Source organism: Oryctolagus cuniculus, chromosome 18, assembly GCF_964237555.1.
Source record: "Oryctolagus cuniculus chromosome 18, mOryCun1.1, whole genome shotgun sequence".
Taxonomy (NCBI): domain Eukaryota; kingdom Metazoa; phylum Chordata; class Mammalia; order Lagomorpha; family Leporidae; genus Oryctolagus; species Oryctolagus cuniculus.
In genome coordinates, this window is record NC_091449.1 from 30211108 (window position 1) to 30234435 (window position 23328).

Sequence of the window (23328 nt, forward strand, 5' to 3'; positions counted from 1 at the left end):
CTCTGCTTCCGATCCAGCTTCCTGTTAATGCGCCTGGGCACCTCCCAACAATGTGGGAGACCAGGATGAAGTTCCTGGCTCCTGGCTTTAGCCTGGCCCAGACCTGGTTGTTGTGAACATTTGGGAAGTGAACGAGCAGATACAAGATCTTTCTTTTGGTCTCTCTCTCTTTCTCGGTTTCTCTGCCTTTCAAACAAATACATCTTTTTATAATATACATATATTATAAATATATATTCCTTTTTATAATATAATATATAATAATATATGATGACAGAAACCAGAGCACCAGTTTCCAGTGGGAAAGTGAATTTTTTTATTAAAAAAAAAAACCTTGAATATATACACTTTTTATATGTCAATTATACTTTAATAACTATGAAAAAAGTTAAACATTTCATAATGGTGTATATTTGGCTAAGCTGTTGAAATGTCAGTTAAAACAACTGTGTCCCAGTATCCAATTCCTGACTCCACTTCCTGCTAATACAGACTTCATGAAGCAGGAGTAATGGCTTAAGATATTGGATCTTTGTCTCCCACACAAGAAACCTAAAATGAGTTCCCTGCTCCTGCCTTTGGCCCAGCAGTTGTGGGCATTTGAAGAGTGAACCAGTGCTATGTGCCTTCTCTCTCCGCTTCCTCTCTCCCCTTTTAAATAAATATAAATAAATAATAAATTTAAAAGGTGAATAATAGACACAAGCATAAGAGTTAAAATGTTAAGCCTTCTGAAGAAATAAAAGATATCTCAAGGCCAGCTTTTTAGCACAGCAAGTTAAACCACCACTTAAGATGCTTGTATCCCAAATCAGAGTGCTGGTTTGAGGCCTGGATGCTCTGTCTCCAATTCAGTTTCCTGCCAATACACCTGGAAAGCACTGGAATATGATCCAAGTTCTTGGTCCCTGACACCCATGAAGGATATCAGGATGGAGTTCCTGACTCCTGGCTTTGACCTGGCCCAGCCCTGTCTGTTATAGCCATTTGGGGAGTGAACCAGCAGATGGAAGATCTGTGTGTATGTGTGTGTGTGTGTGCTTCTCCCTCTCTGTCATTCTGCCTTTAAATACATAAATATTTTTAAGAATAATGTCTTCAAGACAAAGATTTATTAGAGAGAATACAAAAGCAGGTGCCTTAAAAAGAAAATGGATTAAGTGGACTTCATCAAAAATTAAGACTATTCTTTAAAAGACATTGCTAAGAAAATAGAAAAAGACACAGACTGAGAGAAAATGTTCACAATACATGTATCAAAGTTCTCAAATCCCAAATAAAGAACTCCTCATAATCAACAATAAGAATAACAATCCAGTTTTTAAATGAGCAAATACTTGAACAAACACTTCACAAAAGAAAGCTTGTAAACTTGGGAACATGCTTAACAACACTAATCAACAGAGACAATTCAGATGAAAACAGTGAAATTCAAGCACAACACAGCATAGCAACAGAATGACTTAAATTAAATGGTTGAGAAAAATGTAAACAAATGGAAACATTGTACATTCTCACATTGCTGATGAGAAATGAACTGAAACTTGTGTTTGCAGGCTGGCGCTGTGGCATAGTGCGCTAAGCCTCTGCCTATGGCTCCAGCACTCCAAATGGGCACCAGTTCATATCCTAGCTGTTCTGCTTCTGATCCAGCTCTCTGTTTATGGCTTGGGAAAGCAGTAGAAAACGAGTCAAGTGCTTGGGCTCCTGCACCCACATGGGAGACCCTGAAGAAGCTCTTGGCTCCTGCCTTCAGATCGGCCTAGCTGTGACCCTTGTGGCCATTTGAGGAGTGAACCAGCAGATGGAAGACCTTTCCTTTCTCTCCATCTCTGCCTCTCAAATAAATAAACAAAACCTAAAAAAAAAGAAAACAGATTTGCAAAAAGACTTGCATAAGAACTTTATTTGTAACAAAAAAACTGTAAATGAGCCAAATATCAGTCTTTAGGAGGATAGATTAACAAATGGTGGTATATTCATATGTGGAACACTACTTTAGCAATAAAAATTTAAAACTATTAAAAATTATGTATACATGCAGTGACCTAGATTAATCTTGAAAACAATATGCTAAGTGAAAGAAGCCAGAAAGGACGAGTACATACTATGAATATATTGTACAAAATCAGAAAGCAGAAAATAATAGATGATGACAGAAACCAGAGCACCAGTTTCCAGTGGGAAAGTGGATTAACTGGTGAAAGTTTACAGAAATTTGGGGAATGATGTCAGTGTTCTGTAGAGGCTTGAAGTGTTAGTTCCATGGGTGGAACTCATGAAATTATGCAACTTAGATCTGTGTACTTCATTACATTAAAATTTTACCCCAATTTTTAAATAAATCAATTACTGAATGAAGAAAAAGGCATCCAAATCTTGCAATTCAACCTACTCATCTTATTACTGTCACCTAAATACTCAACATTAGAGCTTATTAGTCAGTGTGTTTTCCTAGAAACAAATGCAAAGTCCCTTGAAAGAATTGGTGTGAATGCTATTATGTATCTTTGGTGTCTTAGTATGAATTATTTCCTTCTGTGAGAAGCCCAAGACTTTCTACACAGTCCCTATCTACCCCTCACTCTGCCCTGGTGAAGAGTGAGGATTTAGATTAGTCCAAGAGAATCCACTGAGTCGCAGTATTAAGAAATACAGTTTTTCATGTGATCATGAGAAGGCTGAAGTTCTGAGCCCGTAATAACTTAAAACAGCAATGATGTATTGCTTCTTGTGATAATGCAGTCTAAGTGGGCTTGAGCAAGTGGCTTTCCTGGTCCACACGGTGGATGTCCAGGCTGGAATGTCCAATATGAATTTTTTCACTCACCTGACCAGCATCTCATCAGGGATGACTCAAGTAGCCAGGAGCTAAACTGATGTCTATCTAATCCATCTACCTTCTGTCTCTCCCCCTCTACAAGGTTGCTCAATGTGCCTAGTGGGAGCTGTCTCCCAGCGTGACGCTCTCAAGCCTTCTCACATGACAGCTAACTTCAAAGAGAGAGGAAACAAAAACGACCAGACCTTTGAAAGGCTACAAAGGCAATGCCATTACTGCCACATGCCACTGGGCAAAGCACATCACAAGGGCAGCTCTGATTCAAGGAGAAACAGACAAAATGTACTTTTTAGGGTGAGCCACATCACCACCACACAGGAATTCCCCAGGGAGATAAGCAGTGGACAGAAGTCATATTTGGAGACCGTCTGCCAGAGGGAGAGAAAAGAGTACTCCCTGGTCCGAGTCTGGTGCACGACACCTCCTGTCCCTCAGAGCTTCTGCCACTTGACTTAAATTGGAGGAGACCAAATGGAGCAAATCTCTCTGCTTTGTCAGCTGCTCTCACTTTGCTTTTCTCTGGAAACTTGGAGTTGCCAATGGGCATGAGCCCACAAAGAGGCAAAAAGAAAAGACTGGGGCTACTTTTGATGTTAGAAGCCCTCCCAGCAGTCTTGTCCAGGTCACAGGGATTGAGACTGGTGTATCCTCCAAGTTTCCAAGGACCCATGGAATGGGGACTGTGCCAGAGCAGGGTTCCAGCAGCTGAAGATGTTGAGCCATTCTGACCTCAACACGATGGGGCTTCTGTGAACAGATCTGCTTTGTTCTTCCGGGAGCTTTAGATACTGTGAGATGAAGCCTGGCTGCACTGGTGGGGGAGACCAGGATGGGGAATCTTGCTTTCCTCCTCAGACCCAGGGCTAAGGCACATTGTGTTCAGAATCGTTTCCCTGGATCTTCACCAGGGATCTTTTGCCCCTCAAAGAACTCTGGCAGCGCCTTTTTGATCGCCACACCTGGGAGGGTGCTACTGTGTCTAGTGGGTAGAGGCTAGCCATCCCACAATGCACAGGAAGCTGCCCACACCAAAGTTATCTCCTCAAACTAGCAGTAGTGCTGAGGTTGCAACCTGCCCTGAGTGACCCTCAATATCCTCTTCTTCCCTGACACAGCTGTGGGGGTGCTGGATAGAAAAAGGAGGAAAGGATCACAAATTAGAAGGGTGTTTCTGCATTTAATTAAATGACCATAAAGGCAGTGTGGCTACTGCTGCAACTCCCTGAAGGGTTTTTTTTTTTTTATTTGTTCATTTCCATTTGACTACTCCTTGGGTCTTTGAACAATGTTGCTATGACAAGCCTCAAATGATAGCAATAGTTTTTGATCATTGTTTACCACCATTTCCTCTACCCACTCACCGTCTTCCCTCCTTGAATTAAAAGACCTAGTTTTCTGTGAAAATCACAAGTGAGGCTAAGGCAGCATTAATAATTGATTTTTTACTTCTCTCTCAGCAAGCTATGGCATTTGGCTTTTCAGACTGAGAAAGCTATGGTGTCCTTCCTGCTGTTGGGAGTTGCAAAGATGTTTGGTGGGTGATTTCTATTTCTTTCATTGTTCTGCTATCATCACAGCACTAATGATCATAACATTTCCATCCTTTCAGACCTCTTATGGGGAATGACATCCATGAAAGGGAAGGGAGACTCTGCCAGTGACATCTTTGTAATTTCTTGAGCTCTGCAACAGTAGCAGCTCCTGCTGCTCATTAATACAGCACTGGTAATGAGGTCTCGATGACACTTCTGGGCAGTGTGATTTGTCAGAGGGCAGCAAATCATGGCCTGGAGGACGTGAGCTGAGCCCTGCCCTCCCCTGATGTGACAATCCTGGCATTTTCACTGCTGAGGTTGTGTACTGCTCGCTATCTCCCCAAGCCTGCACTGTATAATCATCACTCCTCTGCATCATTCCAAATCGAGCCCAGCCCTGATTAAATCAATAGGCTGCATTCATTCTTCACAGTGCTGTACAAATATTAAATAAGATAAAGCATATCTACACCAGTAAGGTAGTAAAATAACCAAGACATATGAAATGTAACAAAAGGTTGCCTAGCAACATGCATGAATGATCTCACTTGAAAATATCTCCTATCATTAATAAAAGGATACTTCCAGAAGTTAATGGAAAAGTAAAATTAGAAATCTAATTTTGATACAGAAAAATGAAATTTATGTATATGAGGATTCTTTAAAAGTTTCATGGAAATTCACATTATAGAAAAACTATACATAGGATTCAAAACTTGTTTACACTGAAATAAACTTACTTTTTAATTCCACTTTTTCACAAATTTTTGAAGTATCATCTTATTAATATGGGAGAATCAGCCATCCAGAGGAAAGTAGCCAAATCTGTTATAGTAATTATCCCAGGGATGATAAGTAAGTAGGGGAAATTGTCAGAAAATTTCCTTTTTATGTTTTACAGTGAGAATGTTTGTAGTGAATGTGTATCAGTTGTGTGTCCAGCACCTATTCCACTTTCTTCCAGTAAAAGCCTCCATCCTTTCTTTCTTTTCTTTTTTTTTTTTTTTTGAAAGATTTATCTTATTTGTTTAAAAGGCAGAGTGGGCCGAGTGACACACAGAGAGAGAGAAACAAGATCGTCCATCCACTGGTTCACTCCTCAAATGGCTGCAACAGCCTGGGATGGACCAGATTGAGGCCCGAAAATCAAAACTCCAACTGGATCTTTCCCATATTGGTAGCAAAGACTCAGGTACTTGGGGCATCTTCTGCTGCTTTCCCAGATACATTAGCAGGGACCTGGGTTGGAAATAGAGCAGCCAGGACTCCAACTGCTGCTCCAGTATGGGATGTTGGCATCACAAGCAGCTGCTGAACAAGCAACAGCATTGCACCACAACACTGGCCCCAGCCTCCACGTTTTGTTTGCATCTACCTGAACCTTCTCAGTCCATGTGAACTAAGTGGTGTTATGTGATGCAGATCTAAGCCCATCACAGCCCCCAGCTACGATGATGAAGTCAGGCAGGGATACAGGACTAGCCAGTGCAATAAGAGTGAACCTCAGGATTTGCTTAGGGAAACCTTCCCGTCAGACTCAAACTGGTGAGAATATAGCTTCTTGCTACCATAAATGGTGCAGCCAAAGTGGAAAACAAGAGCTAAGTCCTCAGGAGTTTCCCAGCAACCTAGCCCTCAGCCATTCAGCTACAGAAGCCAGTAAATTCCTTTGGCTTAATCCATTTTGGTTGGGATTCCTTTTGCTGGCTACAATAGTCTGATATTTTTCTACTGTGCTTCTTCTAGGCCCAGAACAAGGGGCACCTCCTCCTTGAAATTCCCTCCAGAGATCACTCCTAACAATAATGCCTTTGCCCCTCAATGTGGCCCCAGAAATGAGCATGTTAGTCTCAGAGATCTGATTTGAACTTCAGAGATCAAATATTTATGGGCAACATGTAATAATTAGGCTAACAGATAACAGCTACTAGAAGCTTTATAGGAGCCTACCACTATACTCAAAAATGCAGATAGCCACAGACCCTACCAGATGGTCCATTATTATTTCATTTTTGAAAATAAAAAACTGAGGCTCAGATGGTTGAATGACAAAATCACACAGGTGATAAATGACAGATTTGAACTCACTTCCAAGGCTGAAGTTGGTGCCCTCTGCTTTCTCCTCCTGTGTAAACAGTTGGTGATAATTAATCTCAAGGGGCTCCAAGGAATTCTGAAACTTTCAAGGAACAAAGGAATAAATTTCAAATTATGAGGATGACTATAATGAAATCAATCTTTTCATCCTAGGACGTCCTGTGTGCTCTTGATTCAGCCAGGTGCCTGGTGACCACTTTGCTTGTTTACTCAGTCTGTCATTTATACCAGTGTGTGAACCCAGGGGCCTTCTAGTGATACCAAAGAAATTAATGTTTAAACATTTATAAATAAATTATATGGCAATTTACTTTAATTACTTTAATTCAATATCCTTTGAGTTTGTTACGGGTTTGACATATTTTCCACCATATTGCAACGTAAGGTGGGACTGGGACCACCAGAGATGGATTTCCTGTGTAAGTATGAACTGATGCTTTGTGATTTAACCTAAAGGGAGTTCCTTCAGGGCTGTGCTTCTCTGAGCAGCAGATGGCTAGGTAGTTGGGCTTTCCTCCTTTCCCAGGTCACAGAGCATGCCGGGACCAACAAAGAGTGGGGAATCAAAGAAATTGTTTAAAAGGTAGTTTATGGCCTCATATTTTACCTCCTTTCTCTGAGTATTTTGGGCAAGCAAGCTTTTGGGTATCTGAAATATCCTGATAATTTCTTTCTGGTTGTTGTGGAACTTCAGGGTAGCTCGGGAAGCTAGGATCCCGTGCTTGTTCCAATGGATCTAGTGACTACACTGAGAGTCACAGCGATGAGCATCCACTGCACACTGGCTCCACACTGATGCTGCTCCAGGTGCTCTACCTGCGTGCACTCAGTTCATCCACTCAGCATACCCTTTCTAACCCTCATTTTGCCAGTGAGGAAAAGGAAGCGCAGAGTTCCATCACAATCCCTGTCAACCCAGGTGGTGAGTGCTCAGAAATGAACAAGCCTCAAACCACTGCCTTGCTGCTCCTTGATCTAGGACCAACTCCAAAACATGGGTGCTCCTGAGGCTGTGGCTACTTCTGTTTCTGAAGACAACCCTGTCCCTTCACACTTGCTCTGTCCCCTTGCCAACCACTGATGAATAAACTCAAATTAATCTACTGTCAGAAAAAAAAAAAATTTAAGTGCAGCTCTGGAGGAACCAGCCCCAGCTTCTGTCTCCTGGCCGAGGATCTGGAGCCAAATATCCAAGAAGTGACATTCCTGGGGTATTCACTCACAGCTTCGCTGCTGAGGAGATGTTGCCAGTTCTGTTTGTATTGATTTCCACTTTGCACAAAAGCCTCTTAAATCAAATCAAACTTGCTAGGAAATTCAGAGGGGAGGGGACTGTCCTTTGTTTGTCTCCGGTGCTTTGAAGGTGTGTCTTTTCTTCTAAATGGCCCAGGAGGCCAAAAGTTGTCCTAAAAGCATTACCTCAGCTTGCTGCCTCCACCTCTGTCAACCTGACGGCAATACTTCAAGCATTTGACGCTGCTGTTTCCTGACACATGCATAAACCTCCAGCACAGAGGACTCTGGAACAAATGATGCTGTTGCTACTTTCCTCTGCTTCACCCTCTGCTCTCCCTGCTCCAGTCTAACCGAGGGAAAAGGAGATTTGCAGTTCCAAAGACAGGATCCAGAGGAAAAAGGCAGAGCAAGAGGAGGCCGCTGTGCCTGGCCCCCTCTTCAGCGTCCTGGAGGACTCGGCTCCATGCCCTTTGCTTAGAAAGGCCTTCTCTTGCCTTCCTGACAAGAAAAAAGAAAAGAAAGTCACATCTTTAATGACATTAAAGTAAGCAAAAGTACTTAAACAGGGCACAGATCACATGAACCATGAAAGACAAATCTGATAAAGTGACCTAAATTAAAAATAAGAATTTCTGTCAATCCAGATGAAAGGAGCGGCCGAGAGCCGCCATAAAATGGCCTTAATAAAACAGTCCTGGGAAATGGGGAGTAAACTAAGTTCACAGAGAAAGCAGATAGCTACTAGCCAGAGATAAGGGCTACTACCCAGAGATAAGGGCTACTACCCAGAGATAAGGGCGACAGAACATCCTGGTATGCACCTAAGCCCCCTCCCCTGTGCTTGTTCAAGCTTAACAAAGAAACCACGAGACACGTAGGGCACGTAGCCACCCCTTTCTGCTCTTCAAGGACCCCCTCCCCTTGTCCAAGCTTAGACACGTAGGGCATGTAGCCCCTGTTTCTGTTCTCTCCTCCTCCTCGACGACCTCCTCCCCTTGTAGTTACCCAATAAACTTACGCCACCCTATGGTATGTTAATTTTGTGGTTTTGCCCCTTAAAAGCTGTGTGAGATAGCTGCTCGGGGCTCCTCTCGCTTGCTTGCTGCTTGCAGCAGTAGGGGGCCCATTTGCGCAAATGAAATAAAAATTACCTCCTGCTCTATTGCATCGTCTGGTCTGGAGTCTGTGTTTCTGGGGTCGTCACAAGAGGACACCGCTTTTGGGGTCCTACACAGAGAGACCATGAGGAGAGTGAAATGGTGAGACTTGGAATAGTAACATATGTTCACAACACCTAAGTGACAAAGGCAATATCCATCAACTCACTTAAAATTCTATAATGAACAGGGATGTGTTTTGACAACTACAAAGTGCTTCATTGATGACTACTGGGGTCTTCTCAATAGGTTCCTGCACAGTGCCAGAAAGAGCCGAGGCAGTCTGATCCAAGCCCAGCCTCTCCCCTCCACAGTGCACAATGTAGGTAAATGTCATAAAATCAAATTAATCTTATCACTCTCCTACCTGAAGCTCTGTAAGGCCCATTACCTGTAAGATGCCTTCCAGAGTTCTAACCCATGTTCTTCATCAGCCCTTCTCTGTTGTCATCTCTCCACCCTCATCCTCACCACAGTCTCATCAGTGCTGAACTCCAGCCCCCAGAACACACGGTGATCTAAGCACAGCACACTCCTTAACATCTCTGGGCCTTTCACAAGCTCTCCCCACTTCCTAGAATGCTTTTTATTCCCTTTCTACTTTTTTTTAAGATTAATTTATTTATTTGAAAGTCAGAGTTACACAGAGAGAAGAAGAGGCAGAGAGAGAGAGAGACAGAGAGAGAGAGAGAGAGAGAGAGAGGTCTTCTATCCGCTAGTTCACTCCCCAATTGGCCACAACGGCGGAGCTGCACCAATCTGAAGTCAGGAGCCAGGAACTTCTTCTGGGTATCCCACGCAGGTGCAGGGGCCCAAGGACTTGGGCCATCTTCCACTGCTTTCCCAAGGCCATAGCAGAGAGCTGGATAGGAAGTGGAGCAGCCAGGACTGCAGGCATCCGCTTCACACGCTACACTACAGTGCCGGCCCCCACTCTCTACTTTTGCAAACTACCATGCTCAGTTGAGAATGTCAGGGGTGTATCTTTTATGTTGCCTGCCTTGGAAAACTCCTCCTGTCTTCCATAGCATACTGGGGGGCAGTAGAACCAATGTTCCCTTGACTACAAGAATAGCGTGACTGGTCCCAGAGTACACTTATGACCAAGACTTTCCTTAGATTACTACTGGGGGTCTTTAAAGATTATGAAAATGTGTATTATAAAAAAACAATGCTTGGATTTCAAAAAACTTTTGTACAAATATGATTCAGTTTTCCACGAACTTTTTGAAGAATCTTCACATGCAAACATTTGAGATAAGCAGTCATTTTCCCCACAGTTGCCAGACTGAAGGGGTATGAGCCTGGTGCTAAAGGCAGCCATGGTTAGTGGCACATAGGAAAGCAGTCTACAGCATGAAGCCAGCACAGGGAGAAAGCAGAGGCAAGAAACAGGGAGAGAGAGCCTGATGATGCTGAGAGAGCCATGTACCCAGCCTACATGAGCCCTTTATTTCTGTGTGACTAAATTCCTATCTTTTGCTTAAACTAGTTTAAATCAAGTTTCTGGCCATCAAATCACAGTATATTCTCTGTAGTTCCTTCCCCTGGGATAAAATTCATTTCATTAGACTTAATTATATGAATTTCTTCATCTTCCTTGCACTATTCTCTGTCCAAAGCTGCCCTCAAGACAATGGTTGTTGGGGCAGGTATTTGGCTAGGCAGTGAAGGTGATGATTAGGACACCTGCATCCAATACCTCTTAAATGTTACCAAAAATAAATTAAAATAAATAAATGAGATAAAATCATTGATTTTTTTTGTTTTTAATTTACTGTATTTTCTTTTCTTTTTAAAATTTACTTGAAAGCAAAGAAAGAGAAACAAATATAGACAGAGAGAGAGACACACACACAGAGAGAGAGAAAGAAAGAGCTCCCATGTGCTGATTTATTCCCCAAATGCCCACAATGGCTGGAACCGAACCAGACTGAAGCCAGGAGCCAGGAATTCAATCCAGGTCTCCTACATGGGTTGCAGTGACCCAGCTACTTGAGCCATCACTGCTGCCTCATAGGGTCTGCATTAGCAGGAGGCTGGAGTCAGGAGCAGAGCTGGATACCAAACCCAGATACTCTGATATGGGCTGTGGGCATCTTAATGGGAGTAATTAACCCCAAAGCCAAAGGTCAACCCCAAGACAGTGATTCTTAAGCCTGACTGGGCATTAAAACCACCTAGGGCCTCCTAAAACAAGATAATGCCCAAGCCCTGATTCAGACCAATTAAATCAGATACCTTGATGGTGGCATCCAAGCCCTGATATTTTTTTAAGTCTCACAGAAGAAGTAAGTGAGCAAGTGGGGTTGAGTGCTGCACAACCCAGGAAATGTACCCTACACAGGACAGCTGCATCCCTCAATCTTGGTAGCAGATGAAAAGACAATGGGGTCACCATAAACAGAAAAAGAAAGAAAGCTGGCAAGGACAGACAGGTGACAGTGCATGTGACAGAATTCCTTGGAAGAGTCATAGCAGACACACGTGCACTGGCCAGGCAGGGCCACACCAGCAGAAGTGCTGGCTTTGGCAACAGAAGGACATAGGTCCAAGTCCAAGCTCAGTCACCTAGCACTGACACAACCTTGAGCAAGTCATTGTATTGCCCTCAGGGTCCTCCTGTATCATTAGGGGGTGACATAACCAACCTAACATCTACCGACCTCAGACCAAGCCAGTCTCTGATTTAGGGAAAGTGAGGGGAGTTTGGATTCTACTGAGCAGTTCATATATCGTAATGGCTTTTCCCATTTCCCATATCAGTTGTAATGACCCTAAAATAGCCATGATTTCCTTCTTCTCCTCCATTAGTGGCTGTCTCCAGGCATCACCACAACCCTGCGTCTGTCTGCTGTCAGTCATGCTATCCTCCTCCTGTCTTCTCCAAGATTCTGCAGATTTCCCAGGCACCGATGCTCTGCACATCCACACCTTGGGCAGACAAAGCCCGTTGTTTGCAGCAGGTATAGTGCCAATCACCCTTCGTGCTTCGGAGGCTCACAGAATGGCATTACCCAAAAGGTTTCCTCTTAAATAGCAGTGCACTTATCTGCTATGCTGCCCAGAGATTTCAGCTTTCAGCAGCTTCATTCTAAGAGCTTCCTTGAAAGTAAATGAAGGAGACAGCTTCAGCTGGCTGAAAATTATTCGTTTGAAAATAGATTACATAAGCCAGTATAAAATTCAGTTCTGAATGGAATTCTGGTGGAGAGATCTCTCTTAGTAGCTATGGGAGGAAAAAGGGGGTACATAAGAATTTTGGACTTGGACCCAGTGGAGATAAACGAGCAACTTTGTTTTAAATAAATTCAAAGTGACACTTTCAAACTCATGCACTCCAAGCTATATTGAAGATTTCTAAACAAACCAAGCTTATCTAAAATAAATCTTCTTTAAAGAAATGTATTAGTTGGAGTAAAAAAATATTCACTAGCTTAACACAATTTTGCAAAATTAGTTCTCTCAGTTAGACAAAAGTCCAATGTGTGAGCTCCTGGACGGGCCACGTTTGGGCAGCTCTCTTCCATGCAGTGACACAAGTACGCATGATTGCTTACATCCTGTACTTCTGTTCTGCTCGGGCCTTCTAAGTCCACCCCATGAATCCAATGGAAGGGGAAAGGGAAAGAAAAATGGGACACTGCTTGGAGCTTCTGTGTACAGAAACAAAGAGACCCTAATTGCTTTTGCCCATATTCTGTAGACCCCCCTCTCACTGCAGGAGAGTCTGAGAAATGAGTCCTGCTTTGTGAACACACGAGTCTGCCACCAGAAGCAGCTGTTACCAACAAGATGTCCCTTGTTCATTTATGTCTGAACTTCATCATCGTTTTCACAAACTTGAACATCTGCTCTGGGCCAGTGTGTGCAACCAGGAGACAGAGAGAAATGCAAGCTCCTGTGAAAGAGAGACAGCACAGTCATTAGGAACCTAGACTCTGGTGCTAGAATCTATACATTCAAATTCCGTTCCACTTCTTTTTAGCCAGGGAACACCTTGGGCAATTAATTTAGTCTCTCTGTTCCTCCATTTTCTTATGTGTTTAATGGGAATAAGAGTATTTATATCAAAAATTGTGGCGAGAATCCCTGCCTGGAACTTCACATTCCCACCCCTCCCTCTGGGGTTGATGGATCCCCACAGGCCACAATGGCCTTGCACGTGAGTTTCACCTTTGAAAGGGAGGAAGGGAATCATCCACCAAGATGCCTACCTGCCCTAGAGGAAACCTGACCAGACCTTCCAAAGGCCAGAAAGCAAGGGCCACAAGTGGGGGACCTTGGGGGCCACATAGACCCATCCAATTACCTGAGACCAAATTCCAAACTCACAGGCTTAGGTGCCCTGTAGCCAGCCCCTCCCTTCCTCCTCCTCCTTATGGGAACCATCCAAGTTGCCCTGGCCCTATTTCCCCTATCGCTTCTTCCCCATGCCCAGAACAAGCAGCCTGAGACTGGTAAGACATACCTAAGGCTCAGGGTGTCCAGGCTGAGCAGCCAACAAAGCAAACTTTCCCCTCAAGGACTGGGACAGGAAGGGTCACAGCTGCTTTCTCTACTGTGTAGCCTAGGAAATCCTGCAGTAGGAACCCTACAAACATAGTTCTTCCACATTCTTCCTCTGCTCATCAGGGAGAAGCCGGCTTAAATTATTGTGATCCACACTATTGGCACTAAAATGGATAGTATCAGCAGTAGTAACAGCCACATGTGTGCAGAGTGCTTTATAATCTTCAAAGTATTTGTACCAGTATGATGACGTGATTCCTTGAAGCAAAGTGCCCAAGGCAGGGAGCTTCCTCACCAGAGAACTACACTCCAGTGTCTTCAGCAAGGGATCAGTGACTTGCCCAAAGGCCTTTGATTGAGCTGAAAATCAGCCTACCAACACCTCCAGCTAAGTCCAGAATTAGGGCCAGAAGGGACATTTGGCCTCAATATGGTCCACTTCATTGACCAAATTCCTTCTGGCCTTTATAACCCATTCTCTGACAGCATATGTGTCCTCTGGGATCATGTCCTTTATGATGGATGAGTGGATGAAAGGGGCTACTTTTTAAATTATTTATTTCACTCTACTTGAAAGTTGAAGAGACAGAGATGGGCAGACAGAGTGAAGTCTTCCACCTTCTGGTTCACTCTTCATATGGCTGCAACAGCCAGTTCTGGACCAGACTAAAGCCAGGCCGGAAACTCTGTTCAGGTCTCCCACATGGGTAGCAGGAACCAAAGTACTGGAGCCATCACCTGCTGCCTCCCAGGGTGCACATGAGCAGGAAGTTGGAATTGGAAGCAGAGTCAGGACTGGAATTTAGGTACTCTGCTATGGATGTGAGTATCACAAACAGCTTGTTTTAACCACTGCAACACTCACTCAATTCTGAAAGGAGCTGTTAATGTGCCATTAGGGTCCGGCTCCCTACTAATGTGCCTGGAAAAGCAGCAGATGATGGCCCAAGTACTTGGGTCCCTGCTACTCACATGAGAGGTCAGGATGAAGCTGCTGGTTCCTGGCTTCAGCCTGGCCTAGACTTGGTTATTTGGGAGTGAATGGAAGAACTCTCTGTCTCTCTCTCTCTTTCTCCTTTCCTCCCTCCCTCTCTCTGTCACTCTGTCTTTCAAATAAATAAAATCTTTTTAACAATAAAAATAAATTTAAAAATGTGCTATGAGATACAAGGGGTGAAGTCAGTGCTAAAAGGACCAGAATGGGTCCCTCAACTCAAAGAAAACCTCCCCCTACTCCCTCCTCTCCTATTCTGCTCAAACTAAACAATGAGAGTATTGAATGATAAGGACCCTTGGGTCCCTAACTCCAGCCAAACCTTGATCCTTTAACTCAGCCAGGCAGCACACTCAGCCCCAGGGACACTGGATGTAAGGAAGACTGAGGGAAGCCCACTCCCTACTCTCGTGGAACTTGTAGTCTGGTGGCTATTCTCTATTCTCATAATCTTCTAACATCAAATTTCTTCCCCAAATGTCTGCAAATGTTCAATCAAAGTGTAATAAGCCATAAGGCCTTACGTGAAAATCTATTCCCAGCAGAGCATGAGAATTTTAATATTGTCCCTAGGGCAGTCAGGTAGGAAGGAGGAGGCTACAGAGCGGTAGAGCTGCTTATGGGTAGGAACTGAGAAGAGAACTGGGACCCCTGATTTCCTGGGGGGAAAGACTGGGTATTGGACCCTTTAGATACAAATTGGAGAAAGTCTAGCCCAGGATGGATGTAGTTGCTTTAAGTAACTGAGACGTCTAGAGGTTGGTCTGCCTTCAGGCACAGCTGGACACAGGGTTCTGACTATGTCAGCACTGCTTTTTCCCTCTCCCTCTCTCCCACCAAGGTTGGCTCCACTGTCAAGCAGTCTTTCTCAGTGGCATCAGCAACTCCAAAACACCCAACCTTTGCTATTCAAGAACGGTGGAAAAAACCATGAGTCCCTCTCCCAGAAGTCCCAGAAAAAGCCTTGCAGCATCTCTTGGGTTGTGACTGGGTCATCTGACCATTCCTGACTCCATCCCCATGGCCAGGGGAATAGCATGTGTCTCCAGGAAGCCCTGGAGGTGTCTGAGCAAAAGCCATGGATCTGATTTGTGCTGCTCACCCAAAGGGCAAGGTCTGCACTGCTTCAAATAGTCAACCTGAGTATAAGGGAGAGAGAGAGAGAGAGAGAGAGAGAGAGAGAGAGAGAGAGAAATATCCAAGGATTCTCTAAAGCCTGGTACATGCCCAAAACTTTTTCAGGGACTGCTGTAAAGAATCAATTACACCTGCAGACCTCAGCCCCCCAAAAGAGGGCACAAAGGACACTGGCAGCATCGTCTGCTACTCATCAGCAGCACCAGAAACTGCTTTCTTCTTCCATCAGAAGAGAATGGCAGCAAATCATCCCCATCTCCCCTCCCACAGCCTTCCTTGCTTATCAAACATGTAATAGAGCCAACTCTACAAAGTCCACAAAACCCAATAAACACCCAAGAAAATAATAATTAGATATATGCGAGTTGGACTGAGTCTAAATGAGTTATGTGAGTCTCATGCTCGTCTGACAAAATGAAGTTAACGGTCTCAAAAAAGAAATAGGAGAGAAAGAGTCTGAGGCATCTTTGTTCTTCTGGCAGCAGTCAAACATGATGAAGAAATAATGAAATAATTCAATTCAAATTGCACCTGCTCACAGAATTCCCTCTCCTTCTGTGCAAAGCAGATTACATTGACTTGGGTTTTTTCTAAATCAATGCCCTGGCCGTATGGTGTCATGAAGTAATTACTAATCCTGATGATTCTTGGGAGCTTAACCTCCAGGAACTGGAGTATGTCCTCCCATCATGATGGCCGACTCCTTACAGGGACCCCAAACAGTGAGGATCTAAGCTAATTGTTTAAAGCAGCAGTGAAAGGGTGGGTCCCACCAACACCCTTTTCATCAGGTGAAGATTCTAGGGAAATTCTAGGGAAAGTAAATAATAAAGATGAGCCCTGGCCAGAAGACCCCCTACTTGCCAAACCTTGGTGTGTGACTTTCTTTGAAACTCAGAACGAGCAGTCTGTCTGAACAATCTTGTAATTTGCATCTCTGCAAAGCCTTCAGCAGTATATAAAAGGATTTCTCAATTTGTTTTGAAAACAGTTGGGTCCAGGTATATTTTCTTTCCAGTCTTAACATTTTATGGTAACCTCAATACAAATGCTAGATCAGGTCTGATATGAAAGTTGCTCAATCTTTTTGTCATTATTTACAATATTTGACAACACTCTATTGGGAGAGGAAAGGGGTATACAGTTATTTAGCTATCTCTCATAGCTACACATTAGGTACACAGGTGCACAATCATTTTGCTGGAAGTTTCAACTGGCACAAGCTGTTTTCTTTTTAAGATTTATTTATTTATTTATTTATGTGAAAGACAGAGTTACAGAGACAGAGAGACAAAGACAGATCTTCCATCTGCTGGTTTACTCCCCAAATGGCTGCAATGGCCAGAGCTGGGTCAGGCTGAATCCAGGAGTCAGAAGCTTCATCTGGGTCTCCCATGAGGGTGCAGGGTCCCCAGCACTTGGATCATCTTCCACTGTTTTCCCAGCTATATTAGCAGGGAGCTGGATCAAAAGTGGAGGAGCTGGGATTTGAACATATGGGATGCCAGCATTACAGGCACTGGCTATACCTGCTACACCATAGCACCAACCCCAACACAAACTTGCATTTCAAATTATACATTTATTTATTTATTTGAAAGGCAGAGTGATGGGGGGGTAGAATTTTCCATCTGCTCATTCACTTCCCAAATGGTGACAAGAACAGAGTCTGGGCCATACTGAAGCTAGAAGCCAGGAACTCAATCCAGGTCTCCCATGTGGGTACTTGGGCCATATTCCTCTGCTTTCCTATGCATATTAGCAGGAAGCTGAATCAGAAGCCAGGCTGGAGTAACTACGTAAAAAGTGGTGTGTCTTAACCTGCTAGGCCACAACACACCACCCCCTACACACAGACACACAGACACACACACACACACTTTTTAAAATATTTATTTGTTTGTTGAAACCTTTACTCAGTATAAAGTTGATCTGCTGTATATAAAGATAATTAAAAATGAATCTCAATGAAGAATGGGATGGGAGAGGGAGTAAGAGATGGAATAGTTTGCTGGTGGGAGGGTGGTTATGGGGGGAAGAACCACTATAATCCAAAAGTTATGCTTTTGAAATTTATATTTATTAAATAGAAGTTTTCTATTAAAAATATGTATTTGCTTTAAAGTCAAAGTTACACAGAGAGAGGAAGATATGGGGAGAGTTCTTCCATCCACTAATTCAATCACCAAATGGCTGCAAAGGCCAGAGCTGGCCCAGGCTGAAACCAAGAATCCAGAGCTTCATCCAGGTCTCCCACATGGGTGGAAGAGGCCCGAGCACTTGGGCCATCTTCTGCATCTTTCCCTAGGCCATTAGCAGGGGGATGGATTCAGAAGTGGAACAGCTGAGACACAAACCAGCATCCATATGGGATGACAGCTTCATAGGCAGTGGCTTCACCTGCTATGCCACAGTGTCACCCCCACACACACACATACACTCTCTTGATGATTATTTGACAAATACCAAAACTCATAGATTCATTTACTCTTTGACCTAGTAGTTTAATCCCAAGAAATATGTACCTCAAGTGCTTTTGTGCATATGTAGAAAATAGTGTGTACAAGGATATTTAATGCAATATTCATGTCTGTAGTAGCAAAAGACTAGAAGCATCCTAAGCATCTACAATTAGGAAATATGTTAAATATCATAATGAATCCAAACAATGATATATTTTGAGCTATAAAAAAAAAAAAACACAGTGAGAGGACAAGCATTTACCACAGCAAAATTAAGACACTACCTGGGGCCGGCACTGTGGCACAGTGGCGCAGTGGGTTAATCCTCCACCTGCAGCACTGGCATCCCATGTAGGCGCTGGTTTGAGTCCCGGTTGCTCCACTTCCAGTCCAGCTCTCTGCTATGGCCTGGGAACGCAGTAGAAGATGGCCGAAGTCCTTGGACCCCTGCACCCATGTGGGAGACCAGGAGGAAGCGCAACTTCAGCCGTTGCAGCCATTCGGGGAGTGAACCAACAGAAGGAAGACCTTTCTCTCTGCCTCTCGCTCTCACTGTCTGTAACTCTATCAAATAAAATAAGTAAAATTTAAAAAAAAAGACACTACCTGGTTTGAGTCCCAGCTCTGCTTCTAATTCCAGCTTCCTGCTAATGAACACTTGGCAGGACGTAGATGATGACTCAAGTGGGTAGGTTCCTGCCATACATGTGGGAGATGCAGATGGAATCCCTGCATTCCAGCTTCAGTCTTGCCCAACACCAACTATTACAGGTATTTGGGAAATAAATGAATGGTTGGAATACCTATGTCTGTCTGTCTGTCTCTCTCTCTGCTTTTCAAATAAAAAAAAAATTAGTATTTTTTAAAAAAACACAAAGAGGTTGTTTTATAAGTATGGATTTAGAGCAAGCTCCATAACATACCACTAAACAAAAAAAACAAAAATGCAAAAGAATGAATTGAATACAGAATTTCCAAGGGACTGAAGCAGGGATGGATAGATGTGTGTGTGTGTGTGTGTGTATACTTGTAAATACTGACAAAATTCAGTAGGAGCCACTTCTATTAACTCCCTTTGGGGAAAGTAAAGAGACTGGGGGCCTTTGCACTCTATATATTTTGTACTCTACATACTTTTGAGAAGTTTGAGCTATCTACTGAAAAACATAATTTAAACAAAATAGAAAAATCACTTTTTCTTGAGAAATATCAATATATGTTCACTGTAGAGAACTAATAAAATACAAATAAACAAGAGAAAAAATGGTCAAATATATCCCTTCAGATTCTTCCAGGAATTATTTCAACAATTTCAATCAATGTTTCCTGCTCTTCCAGACCTATTTCCATGCATTTTAAAATAAAGAATGGGTTGTGACCAGCGCCGTGGCTCACTAGGCTAATCCTCCGCCTTGCGGCGCCGCCACACCAGGTTCTAGTCCCAGTCGGGGCGCTGGATTCTGTCCCGGTTGCCCCTCTTCCAGGCCAGCTCTCTGCTGTGGCCAGGGAGTGCAGTGGATGATGGCCCAAAGTACTTGGGCCCTGCACCCCATGGGAGACCAGGAGAAGCGTGCCAGCCACAGCGGCCACTGGGCCATTGGAGGGTGAACCAACGGCAAAGGAAGACCTTTCTCTCTGTCTCTCTCTCTCACTGTCCACTCTGCCTGTCAAAAAAAAAAAAAAGAATGGGTTGTAGTGATAATATTATGCCTATACCATAGGTTTATTAAGAGTGTTAAATAACTGAGTAAACACATAAAAGTGTTATCTAACCTGTACTGTTCTAAGTGGCATTAAATGTAAACACACATATTTATAAATATAACTATAACATTAACTGACTTTGTAAATTTTCTTCACTTAAATTTGAAAGGCAAAGTTACACAGAGAGAGGGAGAGACAGAGATCTTCCATCCACAGGTTTACTCCCCAAATGGCTGCATTGACCATGGCCAGGCCAAGCTGAAGCCAGGGACAAGGGGGCAAGAGCTTCATTCGGGTCTCCCACATGGGTGGCAGGGGCCCAAACACTTCTGCTGTTTCTCCCAGGCCCATTAGCAGGGAGCTGGATTGGAAGTGGAGCAGCCAGGACATGAGCCGGTGCCCATTTGGGATGCCGACATCACAGGCCTCAGCTTCACCTGCTGTGCCACAATACCAGTCCCCACTTTGTTCTTCAGAGAAGTTGTAGGTCCACAACAAAATTGGGAAGAAAGTACAGAATTCCTATATAATCTGTGTCCGCACAACATACCCCCCCCCCATACCACAGTGCTAAATATGTCTTCATTGATGAGTCTGAATTGATAACGTTATCACCCAAAGTCCAAGTTTACATAAGGTTCACTTTTGGCATTTCCGTCTACAGGATTTGACAACTGCATAATGAAATGCGTCTGCCATTGGCATGTCATCCAGAATAGCTTCACTGCCCTAAAAATCTGTCCATTCTGCCCTCCTGGCCCCTGGCCCCTGGCAACACTGATCTTTTTACTAGTCTACAGCTTTGCCTTTTTCAGATGATCATGTAATTGCAATCATACAGTATTGTTACCTTTTCAGGTTGTCTCTTAAGAATATATATATACTGGTCAGATCCCTCAGGTCTTTTCATGACTCAGTAGCTCATTCCTTTTTAGCAATGAGTAGCATTTCCTTATCAGGTTCCATCAGTTTATTTCCCCCATTCACCTTCTGATAACATCATGCTTACTTCCAAGTTTTGGCAATTATGAATAAAACTGTTATAAATATCCATGTGCAAGTTTTTACTTAGACATAAATTTTCAACTCCGTTGGATAAATACCAAGGAACACAATTGCTGGATCATATGGTGAGAATATGTTCAGTGTTGTCAGGAAGTGCCAAGTTGTCTTCTAAAATGACTACCATTTTGCATTCCCACTAGCAATGAATGAGAGTTCCTGTTGCTCCACATCCTGTTCTCAGTGTTTTGGACTTTGGCCATTCGAATAAATGTGCAGTGGTATCTCATTATTGTTTTAATTCAATTGTTTTAATTTAATTTAATCCATTATTGTTTAAAAGTATATGTTGGCCGGCGACGCGGCTCACTAGGCTAATCCTCTGCCTTGCGGCGCCAGCACACCAGGTTCTAGTCCCGGTCAGGGCGCCGGATTCTGTCCCGGTTGCCCCTCTTCCAGGCCAGCCCTCTGCTGTGGCCAGGGAGTGCAGTGGAGGATGGCCCAAGTGCTTGGGCCTTGCACCCCATGGGAGACCAGGAGAAGCACCTGGCTCCTGGCTTCGGATCAGCACGGTGCGCCGGCTGCAGCGCGCCGGCCATGGCAGCCATTGGAGGGTGAACCAACAGCAAAGGAAGACCTTTCTCTCTGTCTCTCTCTCTCACTGTCCACTCTGCCTGTCAAAAAATTTTTTAAAAAATTTAAAAAAAATTGACATCTTGACAATACTGAATCTATCCATTAATAAAGACTATTTTTTCATTTATTTAGCTCTTCTTTGATTCTGCCAAACAAATTTTTATAATTTTCTTCATATATAGCATTTACCTATTTTGTTAGATTTTTACCTAAGTATTTCAAATTGGGGGAGTGCTAACAAATGATAACATGTTTATAATTTTAAATTCTACTTGTTTGTTGCTAAGAATAGGGAAGTGATTGGCTTTCTCTCCCACAGCCTTGCTTATTAGTTCCAGGAGATCTGTTGTTGTTGATGATTCTTCCAGATTTCCTACAAAAACAATTAAGTCATCTGGAAACAAAAGAAAAGTTTTCTTCCTTTCTTGCCAATCTGTTTTTTTTTAATTTTTTTTTTATTTTTTTGACAGGCAGAGTGGACAGTGAGAGAGAGAGACAGAGAGAAAGGTCTTCCTTTGCCGTTGGTTCACCCTCCAATGGCCACCGCGGCCGGCGCACCGCGCTGATCCGATGGCAGGAGCCAGGAGCCAGGTGCTTTTCCTGGTTTCCCATGGGGTGCAGGGCCCAAGCACTTGGGCCATCCTCCACTGCACTCCCAGGCCACAGCAGAGAGCTGGCCTGGAAGAGGGGCAACCGGGACAGAATCTGGCGCCCCAACCGGGACTAGAACCCGGTGTGCCGGAGCTGCTAGGTGGAGGATTAGCCTAGTGAGCCGCGGCGCTGGCCGCCAATCTGTTTTTACCTTTGGTTTCCTTTCTTTGTCTTATTGCAATAGATAGATTTTCAGTATTAAAAGCAGCAGTTATGGAGCCACCTGGCCTTTTTCCTGATCTTCATAGGAAGGTTTTGAGTTTCTTACCAGTAGGAATGTGGAACTTCCCCTTCTTCACTTTTTTAGTGACTGCACTAAAGTCTGCGATATAAATTTACAGCAACCCCAAGTCTGCTTCAGATAATGCAACACCACCTCACATGTGGTGCAAAATTCCTAATTCACCCCTCCTGCTCCTTGTATCACTGCTGCTATTCATTTCACTTATACATATAGAAATGTGATGTATATGTCTATATCTACATGATTTAAAATGCTGCTGCTGTTATTATTTTGAACAAATTGCTTTCTGCTAGATCTTTTAAGAATGAGAAAAATAAAAGGTTTTATTTTAACAAGGGCATCTCATTCTGTGATGCCCTTTCTTTCTTTCTTTCTGCCAGTCTGAGTTTTTTGACCTGCATTATTTCCCTTCTCTCTGAATAACTTCTTTCCTTGCAAAACAGGTCTACTGCAAACAAATTCCCTCAATTTTTGCTTGTGTGAGAAAGGCTTTATTTCTTCTTCATATCTGAAGGGTAAATTTACAAGGTACAGAATTCTAGCTTTGTGGGTTTTCTCTCAACACTGCACAATTGCATAATTTTTGAGAAAGTTGCATGTGATTCTTATCTTTATTCCTCTGAAGATAAGATTTCTTTCTTCTGGATTATTTAAGAATTTTTTTCTTTATCTTTGATATTCCACATTTTGAAAATTCTCTTTCTCTCTCTCTCATTTATCCTGAGATTCCTGGATGTGTTATCTGGTGTCTGACATTAATTTGAGAGAACTTCTCAGCTATTATTACTTCAAATACTGCTTCTGTTTCTTAATGCTTTTCTTCTCTTGCTGGTATTCCATCTTATACATGTTAACCATTTATCTACTTTGTAGCCTGGATATAAAGTCCTGGGTGGGAACATTTTTATTAAAGATGTATTTATTTATGTGTAAGATACAGTTATGGTGTGGCAGGGTGAGGGGGAGGGGGAGAAACTTCTGTCTGCTGGTTAGTTAACTCCCCAAGGGCCTAATGCACACAACAGCCAGGACTGGGCCGGACAGAAACCAGGAGCCAGGAACCAAGGCCTTCATCCAGGTCTACTACATGGATGGCAAGGGCCCAAGCACTTGGACCAT